The sequence below is a fragment of the Pteropus alecto genome, unplaced genomic scaffold (assembly GCF_000325575.1).
Source record: "Pteropus alecto unplaced genomic scaffold, ASM32557v1 scaffold3, whole genome shotgun sequence".
Lineage (NCBI taxonomy): Eukaryota > Metazoa > Chordata > Mammalia > Chiroptera > Pteropodidae > Pteropus > Pteropus alecto.
In genome coordinates, this window is record NW_006442484.1 from 30,453,064 (window position 1) to 30,467,485 (window position 14,422).

The following is a 14,422-nucleotide window of genomic DNA, read 5'->3' on the forward strand; positions in this document are numbered from 1 at the left end:
CTGACCCAGGTTTTGGTGGAATGTCCTAAATTTATTTTGAAGCAAGGGTAGGCATTCTGATAAACAACTGTTGCATGCAGTTTTCCATCTATATTTTATGGAAAATTTCTACAAGACCATTTCTCGTTCATATTCCTAGTTTCAGTAGCAAACAGGTCTACCTTGCCCTCTTTTTAGGGCAAGGATGCAGGTTTCTGTGTGAGTCTATAAAATTGTTATATTAATGATAAACTTTGTGGATTCCTTTGGGCTCGTTGTCTCCTCACTGGCCAAATCTATAAAAGTGTGAAAAGCATATCTAACAGCTACCACCATGGTGCACTTCATAGGCTGCTTGATCACTTTACAGACTTAATAATTAGTCCTAAATTCCACTGGAAATATTTCTCCCCCCTGAGAGAGAAATTATATTTGGAGACACAACTATGAATTTCCAACTAATGTCTATGAAATATCTACACAACAAGCATATATATATTCTATTCTATAGTATGTTAAATCTTATTTAATGTACTAATTTCTAATGGAATTATGCCAGCCACTATTCTAAGAGTTTTACAGACAAGATCTATTTTAATCCTCATACCAACTCTCGTATTAGTTCAAATTTACATAGGCAGAAACTGAGGTTTGGAGAATTTAAGTTACTTCGCTACAGTTAGTATAGCACTAGAATGAGCCAGACCCAAAGTTGAAATAGTGACAGTTTAATTCCAATGCCCTCATTTTTAACCACAAGGTTATTCAGCCTGCCTGCTAACAATGTTTCCACCGAGTCTACTTTGTGCACACAGCAGTCTTTCTTACCATGGATTATTTTTCCAAATGAAATTGATCACCTATGTGACTGAATTGGTCACCTATTTCCTCAGAACACAGCTTTCTCTAGTAAAAGTCACTTCACCAATTAATCTTTTCTACCAAGTTTAGTTTATGTGCTAATTTAAGAGAGGCATCAACATCCCATTTCCAATCACGTGTTCATCTTTTACATGATATTTAAACATTTTAATAAGAATCTTTTAAAACTGTGTTTAAATAAAAATACTAGTCATTTAAACACATCACACGTATTTAAGCCAGATATAAACCTATCCTTATAAAAACATAAGGAACATATCAATGAGTGATCTCCAATGATGGATGTTGTGTCTGTCCAAGATTCAACATCAAATGTTGACCTATACTGCCAGATATACATTCTGAAGATTGTGTATTATCTTCTGTGTGCGATTACCTATTTTCAGTTTTTCAGGAACAAAATTTCAAGGAAAGCTTTCCTTCCTATGGCCTCAGCATAGTAGGGCCATGTTAGAAATAACCACGCTTTCTCCAGCCTCCTTTTGTGCTCTCAATTTGGTTGGACTTAGGTTATACAATTATCATCATTTAAAATGACCTTGTGTTACCTATCAATACAGAATCCCATTAAAGTCAAGTAAAAGAAAATATGAATGAAAGGGAAGCATTTTAAGAGTTAATTTAAACTTGTATTTTATATTTCTGAGCTTTGATTTAATTAATGTTTTTATATGCAGATGAAGGTTATTTTTATAGGTTTTTTTTTGGTATAATAGTCTTTTAAACTATAGCTATATACTATGTTTTTCAAGGTATTAAGAATTTTCTTAACTAAGTATAAAACAAATTTGCTATGAAAACTATAGACAAATTCAATATAGAACTTCTATTTATCAGTCAGGCATAATAAAACATTTAGTCCCCCAAAAGTCTTGGTGGAATTCACCAATGGACAGATTTGATAAATAGCAAAAGGTGAATACTTGAAAATGACAAGTCTAGAAACTTATATAAAAGATATATTTTAGATGGAACATTTTGGTATGCATATAAGAGATAAAGTGGTTAAATTCTTGAACATTAAGAAATAAAACAAATAACAATAAAGAATTGTGAATTAAATTCACATGAAAAGAGTTACTATTTAATATTTTGTGTTGACGTTTGTAATTCTTCATATCATCTTTATAAATACTCATATGTGAAAATTCATAAAAAGTCATACACAGCATGATATTTTGTTATTGTCCACCTTTGCTTTATAGTTAATGCAGAGTCATACTAATTTAAATATAACTTTTTGAATATGACAAATATCTTAGTGCTTTAAAAATTGACAGAATTAGTATTACATATTTTTATTCATTTGTTTCAATTTATGAACTGCAACCCATGGCCTTTGAGTACATGTGCATGATAAAATTATAAGGAAACAAATTATAAATAATAATCAGTGACTTCTTGCTTAGCCACTGAATTTTATCAACGGCATGACCCAAGATCCCAGACCTGAAGGCCAATCAACTTGAACTCTGTTAGTACATAAGACAAAGAAATTTTTAAGTACAATCCCTTGCATGAAGAACTACTATCCTCTAGTTTGATAAAGCTGACATTCACTGACTGCTATCTGTAGTAGCCATATGACAATTTTAATTGTAAAAATGTAGAAGCAAATTTACCACAATGATCTTATAGAAATTAATTTATGCATTTAATTTACTTTTTTCTAAATCAATTTATACGAATAAATACAATTTGATAATTTAAAATTTCCATTCTGAAAATAAGTTCTTTTCAAGAAATATAATTTCATTGTAATAAAGATTTTCATGTTGACAGATTCAACGTAATAGCAATTAGCCAGAAAGCTATAATGAATCCTAAGTTTCTCAGTTATTACATTTTCCACATTTCACGATAGTGACTAGAATTTTGAGAAAACACCAAACAGTTATTTGAAATTTGTTCATATAGGGCCTCATTCTCAAAAAAAAAAAAAAATATTAAGGAAAAAGAATATAAGAAACACGGGGCTGAGGGAAAGAAAGAAGAGGAAGACAGAAAAAAGTCAGAACAATTTTCAAGACCTTTTAAAAAACTGTATTCAACTATAAGTGTAACCTCCTGAATTAGATCAAAAACAGATGAGGAAATAGTAAAAAACTGAGCAAAAAACTTGAAGTTTAAAATGAGTTCTGTAAGTATTCAGAATGTGTACTAGATGTAAGGGAAAATGTTGACATATTAAAGTCAGAATTTTTTTTTTTTTTCGAGTAGATGATGAAAGAGAATCTATCCTAAGACAAACATGAATGATAGATAATGTTTATATGGAAAAGCAAAACTCCCAAAATAGCTAACACAATATTAAAGGAGAACAAATTTGGAGAGCTGACACTACTCAACTTTAAGATTCAGTATAAAGCTACAGTAACCAAGACAGCGTGGTACGTGCTAAAGAGTAGACAAATAAATCAATAAAATGGAAAAAAGAGCCCAGAAATAGACCCAAATAAACACAACTTATCTCTGAAAAAGAAGCAAAGGCAATACGATGAAACAAAGACATTCTTTTCAAACAATGGTTCTGGAACAACTGAACATCCACTAGCAAAAAAAAAAAAGAATCTAGACACAGATTTTTTCAAAAAATTAATTAAAATAGATCAAAAACCTAAATTTAAAACACAAAATTATAAAACTTCTACAAAATAACAGAAGAAAACCTTGAGGACCTTGGGTATGGTGATGACATTTTAGATACAACACCAAAAACACAATCCATGAGAGAAATAATTTATAAGCTGACATTCATTAAAATTAAAAACTGCTCTGTGTAAGACCTTGTCAAAGGAATGAAAAGACCAGCCACAGGTTAAGAGAAATATTTGTAAAAGACACATATAATAAAGGATTGTTATCGAAAATACACAAAGAACACTTAAAACTCAACAATAAGAAAACAAACAACCTAATTTAAAAATAAGCCAAAGACCTTGAAAAACACCTCACCAAAGAATAGATGAAATGACAAATAAGCATTTGAAAAGATGCTCCACCTCATATGTTATCAGGGAAATGCAAGTTAAAATAAGAGTGAGATACCACTCACTATATGCCTGTTAGAATGGCCAAAACCAAAACACTGATAACATCAAATGCTGGCAAGAATGTGGAGCAAGAGGAACTTACTCATTGCCAGTGGGAACACAAACTGTTACAGTCACTCTAGAAGACAGTTTGTAGGTTTCTTACAAAACTAAACCTACCCTTACCGTATAATGTAGCAATAACATTCCTTGGTATTTATTTACCCAAAATAAGTTAAAAACTTACATCTACATGAAAACCCGCAGATGTTTACAGGAGCTTTGCTTAGAATTGCCAAAACTTGAAAGCAACCAAGATGCCCTTGAGAAGGTGAATGGATAAATATGGTACATCCAGACAATGGAATATTATTTAGTGCTAAAAAAAATAAGCTTTAAGCCATGCAAACATATGAAATAAACTTAAACATATATTTCTAAGTGAAAGAAGCCAATCTGAAAAGGCTACATATTGTATGAGTCCAACTATACAACATTCTAGATGCAACATTATTCCGAATATATCTACTTATGGGGATTAGTTTCAAAACTCATTCAAGAATTATTCCTTGAAAATTATATCTACTAACCCATTCTAAGATATCTCTGTTAAAAAAACACAGAAATATTTTCCTATAATCTTTTATCTTTTTTATAAATAGTAATTATTATAATAATATGGAATCTAAATACAACAATAATACCAATAAATCTATATTTAGATTTTCAAGATTTTTCCTAATTTATTTGTATTTTATTCATTTTTTTTTTTAGACAAGGCAACTCTTGGTTGACCTCACAGATTGCAAGGACCTTGTCAGTTTACAATCCCTTATTTTTTATTTTTTATGCCTATAGCACCTGGTCTTCCTAGGTTATCTCCCATCCAAGTACTAACCAGGCCCTACCCTGCTTAGCTTCCAAGATCTGATGGGATCAGGTTTGTTGAGGGAGGTATGGCTGTAGACAAATTTCCCCTAATTTAAAGTATTGCTTCTTATTTAATTCAACTTTTCTCACTCTAAACATCTGTGATGTTACATAACTAACATTACAATTAGATACTTAATCTAAAAAAATGCTTTGGTTGTATGGAGAAATCTATAAAAGTAAAGATAGAATACAATCTCTAACAAGATTAAGACCAGAGAACTATATAGAGGGTACACAGAACAAAAATCTTTCACTTGGAACAAAAATGTATACTCCCACAATAACTCTTATTCCTCTTGAATGGGGAAATAGAAATAGTTATTTTATCAGCAGGTCACAAACTGAAAAATATATACACAGAATTGAACATCTACTGCTGATGATTATTCAATTACTAATTTGCATCACTTAACTGAGAACCAACAATGAACTGAGCACTGTCAAAATTTTATTTTAGTACTCACAAAGGTTTTGTATTAATCAGAATGTGGTCGAAATTACAAACAGATAGGGGAAAAATAGTAAGATGTTGACAAAGTGTTACCTACTCCTAGAAATGTTTATCAGTTATCTATTGTGTAACAGAATACCTCAATATTTAGTGCCTTAAAACATTAATAACTTATTATTCCTCAGTAATCTGAAGGTTAGCTGCAGAGTTTCTCTGCTGGATTTGCTATTAATATAGACACAACTGGGATGGAATGTTGAAGATAACCTCACTAACTAATCTGGAAGTTGGTTCTTGTTCAGTTTTCTTGCATGTGGCCTCCCATTCTCTAGGCTAGAATGGCTTTTTTTACATGGCAGCCATAAGGCAGCGTTTCAAAAGGGTGAAAACAGCTGCAAAACCACTTGAGAACTAGGCTTGGTAATTCATACAATGTGATTTCCACATTATATTGGACAAAGCTAGAAAAGATTGAAAGGATTGGAGAGTACACCACATCTTTTGATGAAATGTGACAATATGTGACTGTTTTTCAATCTACGACAGAAGTGAATAAGGTTTTTTCATAAGTACATAATAGATAAAAACTTCATCAACAAAGATGGGAACTGTATAGTCTAGGGCAACAGCTATTTTTGCTTGCTTCCTGTTTGATTATTGCATTTTTACATCATACTTATTTCTAATAATGTAACTCTGCAATATGACAAGCCTTTGAATATCCTATTCCTTATGAAACTGAAACAAAGGAAAACAGAATAGAAAATATAAAATCACCTAAAAAGATATCAAAAGAACACAATATAAAAAATATGTTAAAAAAAGACTATCTACATATAAAAATAAGTTTTATATATTGCTTGGTTGGTTTAAAAAGCACTTTTAAGTATAAAATTTTTAAGTATTTGATTTGACTCTCACAATAACTCACTCTGTGAGGAAGAGAGAAAACGTATTATTATCCCTATTTTAAAGAATGAGTTGAAATATCTAAGTGATTGTTCTGGGAACATATTTCAGGTAAGTGGCATAGATAGATCTAGAATTCAGATTTCCTAAGTTTAATCATTGATCCATTATGTTTTAAAACAAAGCCAGTTTATCTCTTTTATCTAATGAAAAATTACTTAAAATATGCATCTTTATAATATTTTCTAGACTTTTCTTACTTTTCTTACTGTTTATGGAAATGCTTTATGCTTTAAACAAATCTTTGTTATGAGGTTGAGAGTCTAATTTTTGTTAGATTAACCATTAGACCCAAGGATAGTGGCCCATTCTCTGTGGGTGGGCAAAGCTGTCTAATAATTACAGTGCAGAATACTAGAGGTCTATGAACAATACTAATCCACTTATTTTAACTAATCCAAAATTACTTATATCATCTGTGTGTTATTATATGAACACTATATTTTACAGATTAAAAATATTATATGTCATTACCTAATTTTCAACTCAAATCAAATATAAAAATTTAAAAATAATCCTCAATTATTTCAGATATTTTGATGTTATTTTTATAAATTTATACAAATACTCTGAAAAAATAAAACCTTAACTAAAATATCTATCATAATAATCACTTATTACAAAAAAAAGATTATGTATCAAGACATTAAAGAGAGGCTATGAAAACTGAAGTGACATTAGAATCAACAGCCACAGAAGGTGACAAAGACTCAAGGTCTAAACCCAACCAAATTGATTGAATGTTAAAACAAACAAAAATTACAACCTCCAGAAGATAATAGAAGGAATAAACTCACAATGTAGTTTAAAAATTTTCAAGATAAGTCCAAAATTCCTTGGCATATAAGTAACCAGGGAAATATGACAAATTTCAAAGGAAAAAAATAATTAATTTCAATTCCCAAGTGGCCCAAATGTTCCTTCAGGTAAAGGTAAACACTCTTGAAATGGAAAGGTAGAAGTACTCAGCAGTAAAATAAAAACTGTATGAAAAAATGAAAATGTACTGAAAAATACAATATCTTCCTTTAAAGTATATAAAGTCTCAGAAACTCGTGTGGCAATATCAAAAGATGTATATTTGTCTCAGAAGGAAAGAAAAGAGATCAGTTTAGAAAGCATATTTGGTAAAATGGTAACAAAAACTACAAATTTGATGAAAGGCAAAAATTTACAAATCTAGCAAACTCATCAAATCTAAATAGAATAAACTCAAGGAAAACCATGTGTTTTGACATCATAGTCAAAATACTGAAAACCAAAGATTTAAAAAAAAAACAAAACTTGAAAGCAATCAGAGAAAAATGGCATGTTAAAGGTTTACACGTTTTTAAATTACTGTGAATTTCTCATCGGAAACCACACAGACAAGAAGACAATGGAATGCTATATTTAAAGTACTGAAAGAACTATTAGTACAATATTTTGTATCCAGTAAAAGTAACATTCATCAGTGATGATGAAATTAAGTCATCCTAATGAAGGAAAATTAAATGAATTTCTTACCAAGGGATCTCTGTAAAGTAACTAATAAAATTCTTCAATCTGAAAAAAAAAACGATACTAGAAAGAAACTTACGACTTCAGCAATAAAGGAAAAACAAGAGAAATGGTTAGTATCTGTGTAAAATTAACAACATTTTTCTCCATTAATTATTTAGGATATATGACTGTCGAAACAAAACTTATAAAATTATTTTATGAGTTTCCAATATATGTAGATATAATATATATGGCAACTATAACATAAAAGGAAGAAGGTAGAGTGACCTGCATAATTGTCTACATTTTATGTGAAGTGGTAAACTACTAATTCCAAATAAACCATGAAACATGATTTATGTATATAGAAATATCTAGAGAAAACAACAAAAATGGTACAGAGAGATATAGCCAAATAACCATAGATAAATTTTAACAAAATTTTACCAAGTATTAAAATATTCCAAATTAGAACAGAAAAAGGATAATAAAAAACTAAAAATTGAGAAAACAAACTAAAAAATACACAATGTAGATTGAAATGCAAACATAATAATAATTATATTTATGTGTACAAAATTAAATATCAATTAAAAGGTAGAAATTCTCATATTGGACTTACAAAGACTCAACCATAAACTGCCTACAAAAAACAAAACCATTTTAAATATATTGATCTAGACAAGGTAAAAGTAATGGAATGGAAAGCGATATACCTGCAAATACTAATCAAAGAAAGCTGGAAAGGCTGTTTTAATATCAGACAAAATAGACCTCTTAAAAAAATAATATTATCAGGATAAATAGGGACTTTACTTAATGACAAAAGAATGACATGACCAAAAAACACGTAACAGTACAGACTGTATATGTACTTAACCACAGAGTTTCAAAACATGAGGAGCAAAATCTGATATTACTGATAAGAGAAATACATAAATCCATAATCATTCATAGAGGTGTCAACTCTTCTCTATCAAAAATAATAAATATGTAGATAGAAAATTAACAAAGATATAGAAGCTGAAAAATACAGCCAACCATCTTGACTTTATTGACATTTATGAAACACTCCATCAGAAAAATCAGAATGCAAGTCTTCAAGTGCACATGGACAATAAGTATATAAAAAAGTAATTATCATTGTTAGTAAATCAGGAAAGCAAAAAATGTAAAAATAATGAGATCCTGTATCATTATTTATAATAAATAAAAGTTACAAAGATTGAGAACACCAAATGTAAGCAAGGGTGTGAGGCAATCAGAATGCTTATACATTGATAATGGGGAATGTAAATTGGAAGAAAAAGTTACAAAACATGTTTGGCAGTTTCTTATAAAATTAAATATATACTTATTGCAAAATCTAAATAATTCTGCTTCTTGATATCTATCCAAGAGAAATGAAAATGCATACTCTCAAAAAGTTTTGTACAAGAATAGTTGTAGAAGCTTTGTTCACAATAACCAAACACTAGAAATAATTAAAATGCCACCAACAGGAGACTGTATAAACAGATTGTGGTATACATATGAAAAAAAAATCAGAAAAGTAACTTGGAATGATAGAACTAGAAAGAAAGTTGAGAAAACTCTCTGAGTTAATAAAAATGTTCTGTATCTTGATGGGATAGGGCTTTCATGATGTTTGTTTTTGGAAAAAGGAATTGAACTGAATTATTAAGATTTATGTATTCCACAAAAATACAACAGTAAACAATATGAAATTCATTTTTAGAGTAATACGAATTGGTGATTTTGAAACTACTTTCTGTGTGCTCTAGGCTTGAGCAAATGAGTAAACATTGACAATATTCGAAGCCCAGTTTCTCATTTTTGTGAATTTGAAACAGTATGAATTCATCATTTTTACAAAAGAGAAAAATAAATGGATAGATGCAAAAACGATATTATATATGTCATATTCCCTTTCTCTGCCCACTAAGAGGACCTAGTAGCAATGACACAAGCAGCAATGAGCAAACCAAACATCCCGATCTTGGTTTCTAAATACCATTTTCCACTAAAAGTTATGAGGCATTTTTGGAGATAAAGCTTACTTCATAGATGGAATATGAAAATTAGTAAATAAGCCTGAATTGCCTTGTACTGTCTTCATTAAGTAAGTATTCAAAGAGTGATGAGGACAAACCAAAATGACACAGAGCCAAATTTAAGAGGGCCCTACTGAACAAGTCTGATATAAATTAAGCATTAAAAATGAGTAATAATATTAATAGAATACAATCTATTGTATAGAATAAAAATCCATAAGCCATCCTAATATAAATAGATAATTCTTTATAGTTTATCAAGCATTCATAGTTTTTAGTGGGAGATATCTATTTATTCTACTGGTGAAAATGAAATATCTTACAATCTGTTTTGGATCTCTAAAACATATGGCACTGTGGTGTATGAATATAGTATATGGTATACGAATACATAGTGTGAACTTAATAAATATTTGTGGAGTCTAGGAATAAAATACAAATAAAAGGGAAGAAAAACAAATGGTATTATGTACATTTGATGGTCTTATTTTCGACATAATATGCTATTTTAAATTTTGCAATAAATGTTGAAACAATTTATCCAAACTGCATTTTTATCACCTTTTGAGTAACAAATTACCTAGTCGACCATATAAAAATCTACTCCTCCAAGCAGCATCCTTTCCTTCCTCATGCTTTCCATGATAGAGTTCCCAAATATTTCACAAGGGAATCCCATATAGAGAAAATGAGATACACACACTGCCAGAAATGGGACACAAGGGAGATTACTAGGATATTAATACATGTGAGTTACAGTAAATTAAACTAAATGAAGAGCTGTCACATAAGGCATCGTGTCTACTGATTGCATATGAGCGATTCAAGACGAATTGCAAGCTATCACCTATTCTCTCCACATCAAACCAGGAAACAGTAATGTTTGCTTCTATTTGCAATGGCAATAAAGAACAAAATCTGAGTGGGTTTTTTTTTGTTTTTTTGCTCCTGTTATATTTTCGTACACTTAATATACATTATATGCCGTTGATTACTTTTATTTTAAAGATAATGTCTCCAAAATTGCATCATATGCTCACATTTTTGTTAACCTAGATACATAAAATCATAGGTGTATTTTTCTAGTTTCAATTTGCAATGATTTTTTCATAATCATTTTATTCTTTCTGATTTCTATGTTTTTCAAACAATCATATTCTTTTCTCTTAATTAAAACATATGAGAATTTAATATGCCCTTATGGAAAAATAAAAGACAGAAGATATCCAGTAAGGCAAGTTTATTAATCTCATTATCCAATGCCAATTAAAGCATTGCTACACTAAAGGTAAGTTTCAGCTGATCTTTTTCACTCTGGTAACTGACCTTTTATAATTCAGTGTAAGGAAATGATTGGTTTCATCTGCTAACTTTGAAGTCAACATCACATCTTTCCTTTTTTTACTGAACAATTGATTGTTCTCAAGTTCTGTTATATTAGATACCATATTAGGGAGACAAAAGTAAATAGCTCAACTTATGTGCCATTTAAAACCTTCTAGCTTCTCATGCTACCTCTTGTGTTGTCTTTTATTGACATATCCTCACAGAATATAAGCACAAAATAATGGGAAGTTCTTACATTTTACAATGAGTTAAGGATCAAATTCCAAGGCTAAGCAAATTAGATAAACTCCTTAGTATCAACAAATAAAGCAAAACCTGAGTTTTCTTGCTCTTAAAATGAAAGTGTTAAACTAGATAGTCCATAGAGTTTATCATACATCTAATTGTGAAATAAGTTCATTTAAGTAAAACGAAAATAATAAGATGTTCATATATGAGACTCCCAGTTAAGAAGGTCCTCTGAGTTCAGGTATTAACTTCCCCACTTGTCCTATTATATAGAACACAATCTTAAAGATATCCTCAGATTTATAGTATGACTCACTTCTTATAATGCATTTCCATATGCAATGCCAAATATTCATTTGCACTGGAAGTCCCAGTCACCCACCTTTGGCTACCTACATATCTCAACTAACCAGCTACAAATCTGGGAGTTTCCAGCTCTAATGACATTTCTACACTTGAAACTATACCAAAAAGCATGGGTATGACATCCTGAGCTTTTGTCTGAAGGATGATAAAATCATGTACAGAAAAATAATTGCCTAAATGTATGAACTTTAACCCATAGATTAAAGAAATAGTCAGGAGCCTGGAAGATTCCTCCCTTTATTATATTAGTCTGCTAGAGCTGCCATAACAGAATACCATAGATTGTGTGACTTAAACAACAACTATTTATTTTCTCACAGTCCCATAGGCCGGAAGTCCAAGATCATGGTTTCAGCAGGTTTGATTTCTTCTGAGACTTGTCTCCTTTGTTTGCAGATAGCTGTCTTCTTTCTGTGTTCTCACATGGCTTTTCTTCCATGTACACACCTTCCTGATGTCTCTTCCTCTTCTTATAAGGATAGAGCATCACCCTCTTGACCTCATTTAACTTTACTTTCTTAAAGGCCCTTTCTTCAAATACAATCACATTGGGTATCGGGGCTTCAACATAAGAATTTTGAGGGAACACAATTCAATCCATAACATGTACTCACTCATCAGCTACTCTAAATTGTGGTTACTCAGGAAAATTTTTGAATAATGAGCAGACATATCTATTAAGCTGTTTCTCTTTGAGTCTTGTCATGAAGAAATATAGATCTTGGTAATATATAAATTAGCATCAGTTTATATTTCCTCCCTCAGTTTCCCTTTTCCTTACTTTTCCCTCTCTTTAGTTCTTCCCTCAGATTATATTTTTTAGATCATCTTCCATAACATTGATAAGTAAATTTTATATATATATCTTCCTCAGGACCATCTAGATCAAGCAGACAAAATTAGTTCATAACATATAGAATATTCAAATAACATAGTTCATTCATTCCCAGCATTGTACCAAAGAAGCAGAAAACACACATTTTTTTCAAGGTAATGTGAAACCCATAGAAAAGTTGAACTTAAAATAGGCTATGTGGAAAATTTCAATTTAATTATTTTTAAAAAAGAATATTATATAGACCTCGTTATGTGACAAGAATTAAATTGGAAGTCAACTATAAGAAAATATACTAAATATACTAAAATATAAGGTTTAAAAAATCAGGGAAATTTGTCTATTTTTCTTATTGATGTACTCCAAAGACCTAGAAGACTTGGCATATAATATGTACCCAATCTTATTTTTAAATAAATTAATAAACAGTTATTATTTTAAAACTTATATCTGGAAAATTAAACACATACTCAAAAGATTTATGAGTTAAATGGAACACAACTATTTAAAACGGAAGAAAATAGACACACATCATATCAAATCTTGTGGAATGCCGCTACTGTTTTTTGGAGGAAAACATATATATTAAATATCAGGAAAGCCTAAAAATTAATAAACTAAGGTATTGATTCAGGAAGATATAAGGTAAACCAAAGACTATCTGAAAAGAGAAGAAAATAATACAAAATTAAAAAAATGATCAAGTAAAGCAATCTTTGAAAAACTAAGAATAGACACATTTATGGTAAAATCCAAAAAAAAAATAATACATATGACAAAAAATTAGAAACAAATGAGTATATGAGTATATCGAAAAGTTTATTTTTATATTTTATGTTATTTTTATTAGGTATGTAAATATTTGTAATTATTATGTTTCTAGTACACATTTATTATTATTAAATATCTCCTTTTAGGATGTGGTTCCATAGTGTAGTGGTTAGCATGTCTGCTTTACACACAGAAGGTCCTGGGTTCACACCCCAGTGGAGCCACAGTCCATAGTCTACGGCTGTGCCACCCTGAACAAGCCTGATGTCTAATCTCTGCTAAGCAGAGTTGGGCCTAGTTATTTCTTGGATGGGAGACCACCTAGGATGACCAGATACTGTAGGCATAAATAATAATAAAATTAAATTTTAAAAAAAAACTCTTTTTATCCTCTTTTAACCCACTTAAAGTATTGTGTATTGAGAAATATTTAGTCTAATGTTAGTATTGCTACATCTCTAAAATTTTAGTTAGCATCACCTAGTATCACTTTTGGCATTCTATTATTTTAAAACTGTTAATTTTATGTAATATTTACCTTTTTAATTCAAATGAAAATTGCTTCTTAAAGAAATATAACACATACAATTTGATTGTGATTATTGATGAATTTAGCTTTACCTCTATTATTATATTTTAAGTTTTCTTTGCATTTTTTGCTATATTTTATAGTAGATTTCTTTTTAGAAGTTTTATATTAACAGAAATGTCAAGAAGATAGAATTCTCATATATTTCCTCTACCCTCACACACATTTCTTCTATTATTAACATCTTACATTAATTAGTATAGTATATTTCTATAATACTTTCCTTTTGTGCTTGCCTTTTCTTCTTATTTCATTAGTCTCATATTAGTTATTTAGGCCAATAAAATTGTAAAACATAAATATTGTTAATATTTTTAATTCAGAAATATTCGTACAAGAAGGAAAGTTGGAGTAGTGAACCATTCACCTATAACACCATTCACTACAGTATGTCCATTCCTATAGTAAAAACAAACAACAACAACAAAAATAAACTGAATTCTCAAACTTGTTTTGAACATCCACTCTATCTCTTTATGTAAATGAAACTTTGCTTTTGCAACT

At 30.0% G+C, this 14,422-nt stretch overlaps 1 long non-coding RNA gene and 1 pseudogene across 1 annotated transcript in view; both read right to left on the bottom strand.

The window, feature by feature from the left end:
• Window positions 1-14,422, bottom strand: part of LOC112470251 — a 133,019-nt gene that overhangs the window by 16,460 nt on the left and 102,137 nt on the right. The gene's annotated exons all lie outside the window — the stretch shown is intronic.
• Window positions 4,743-4,861, bottom strand: LOC112470521 (annotated as a pseudogene).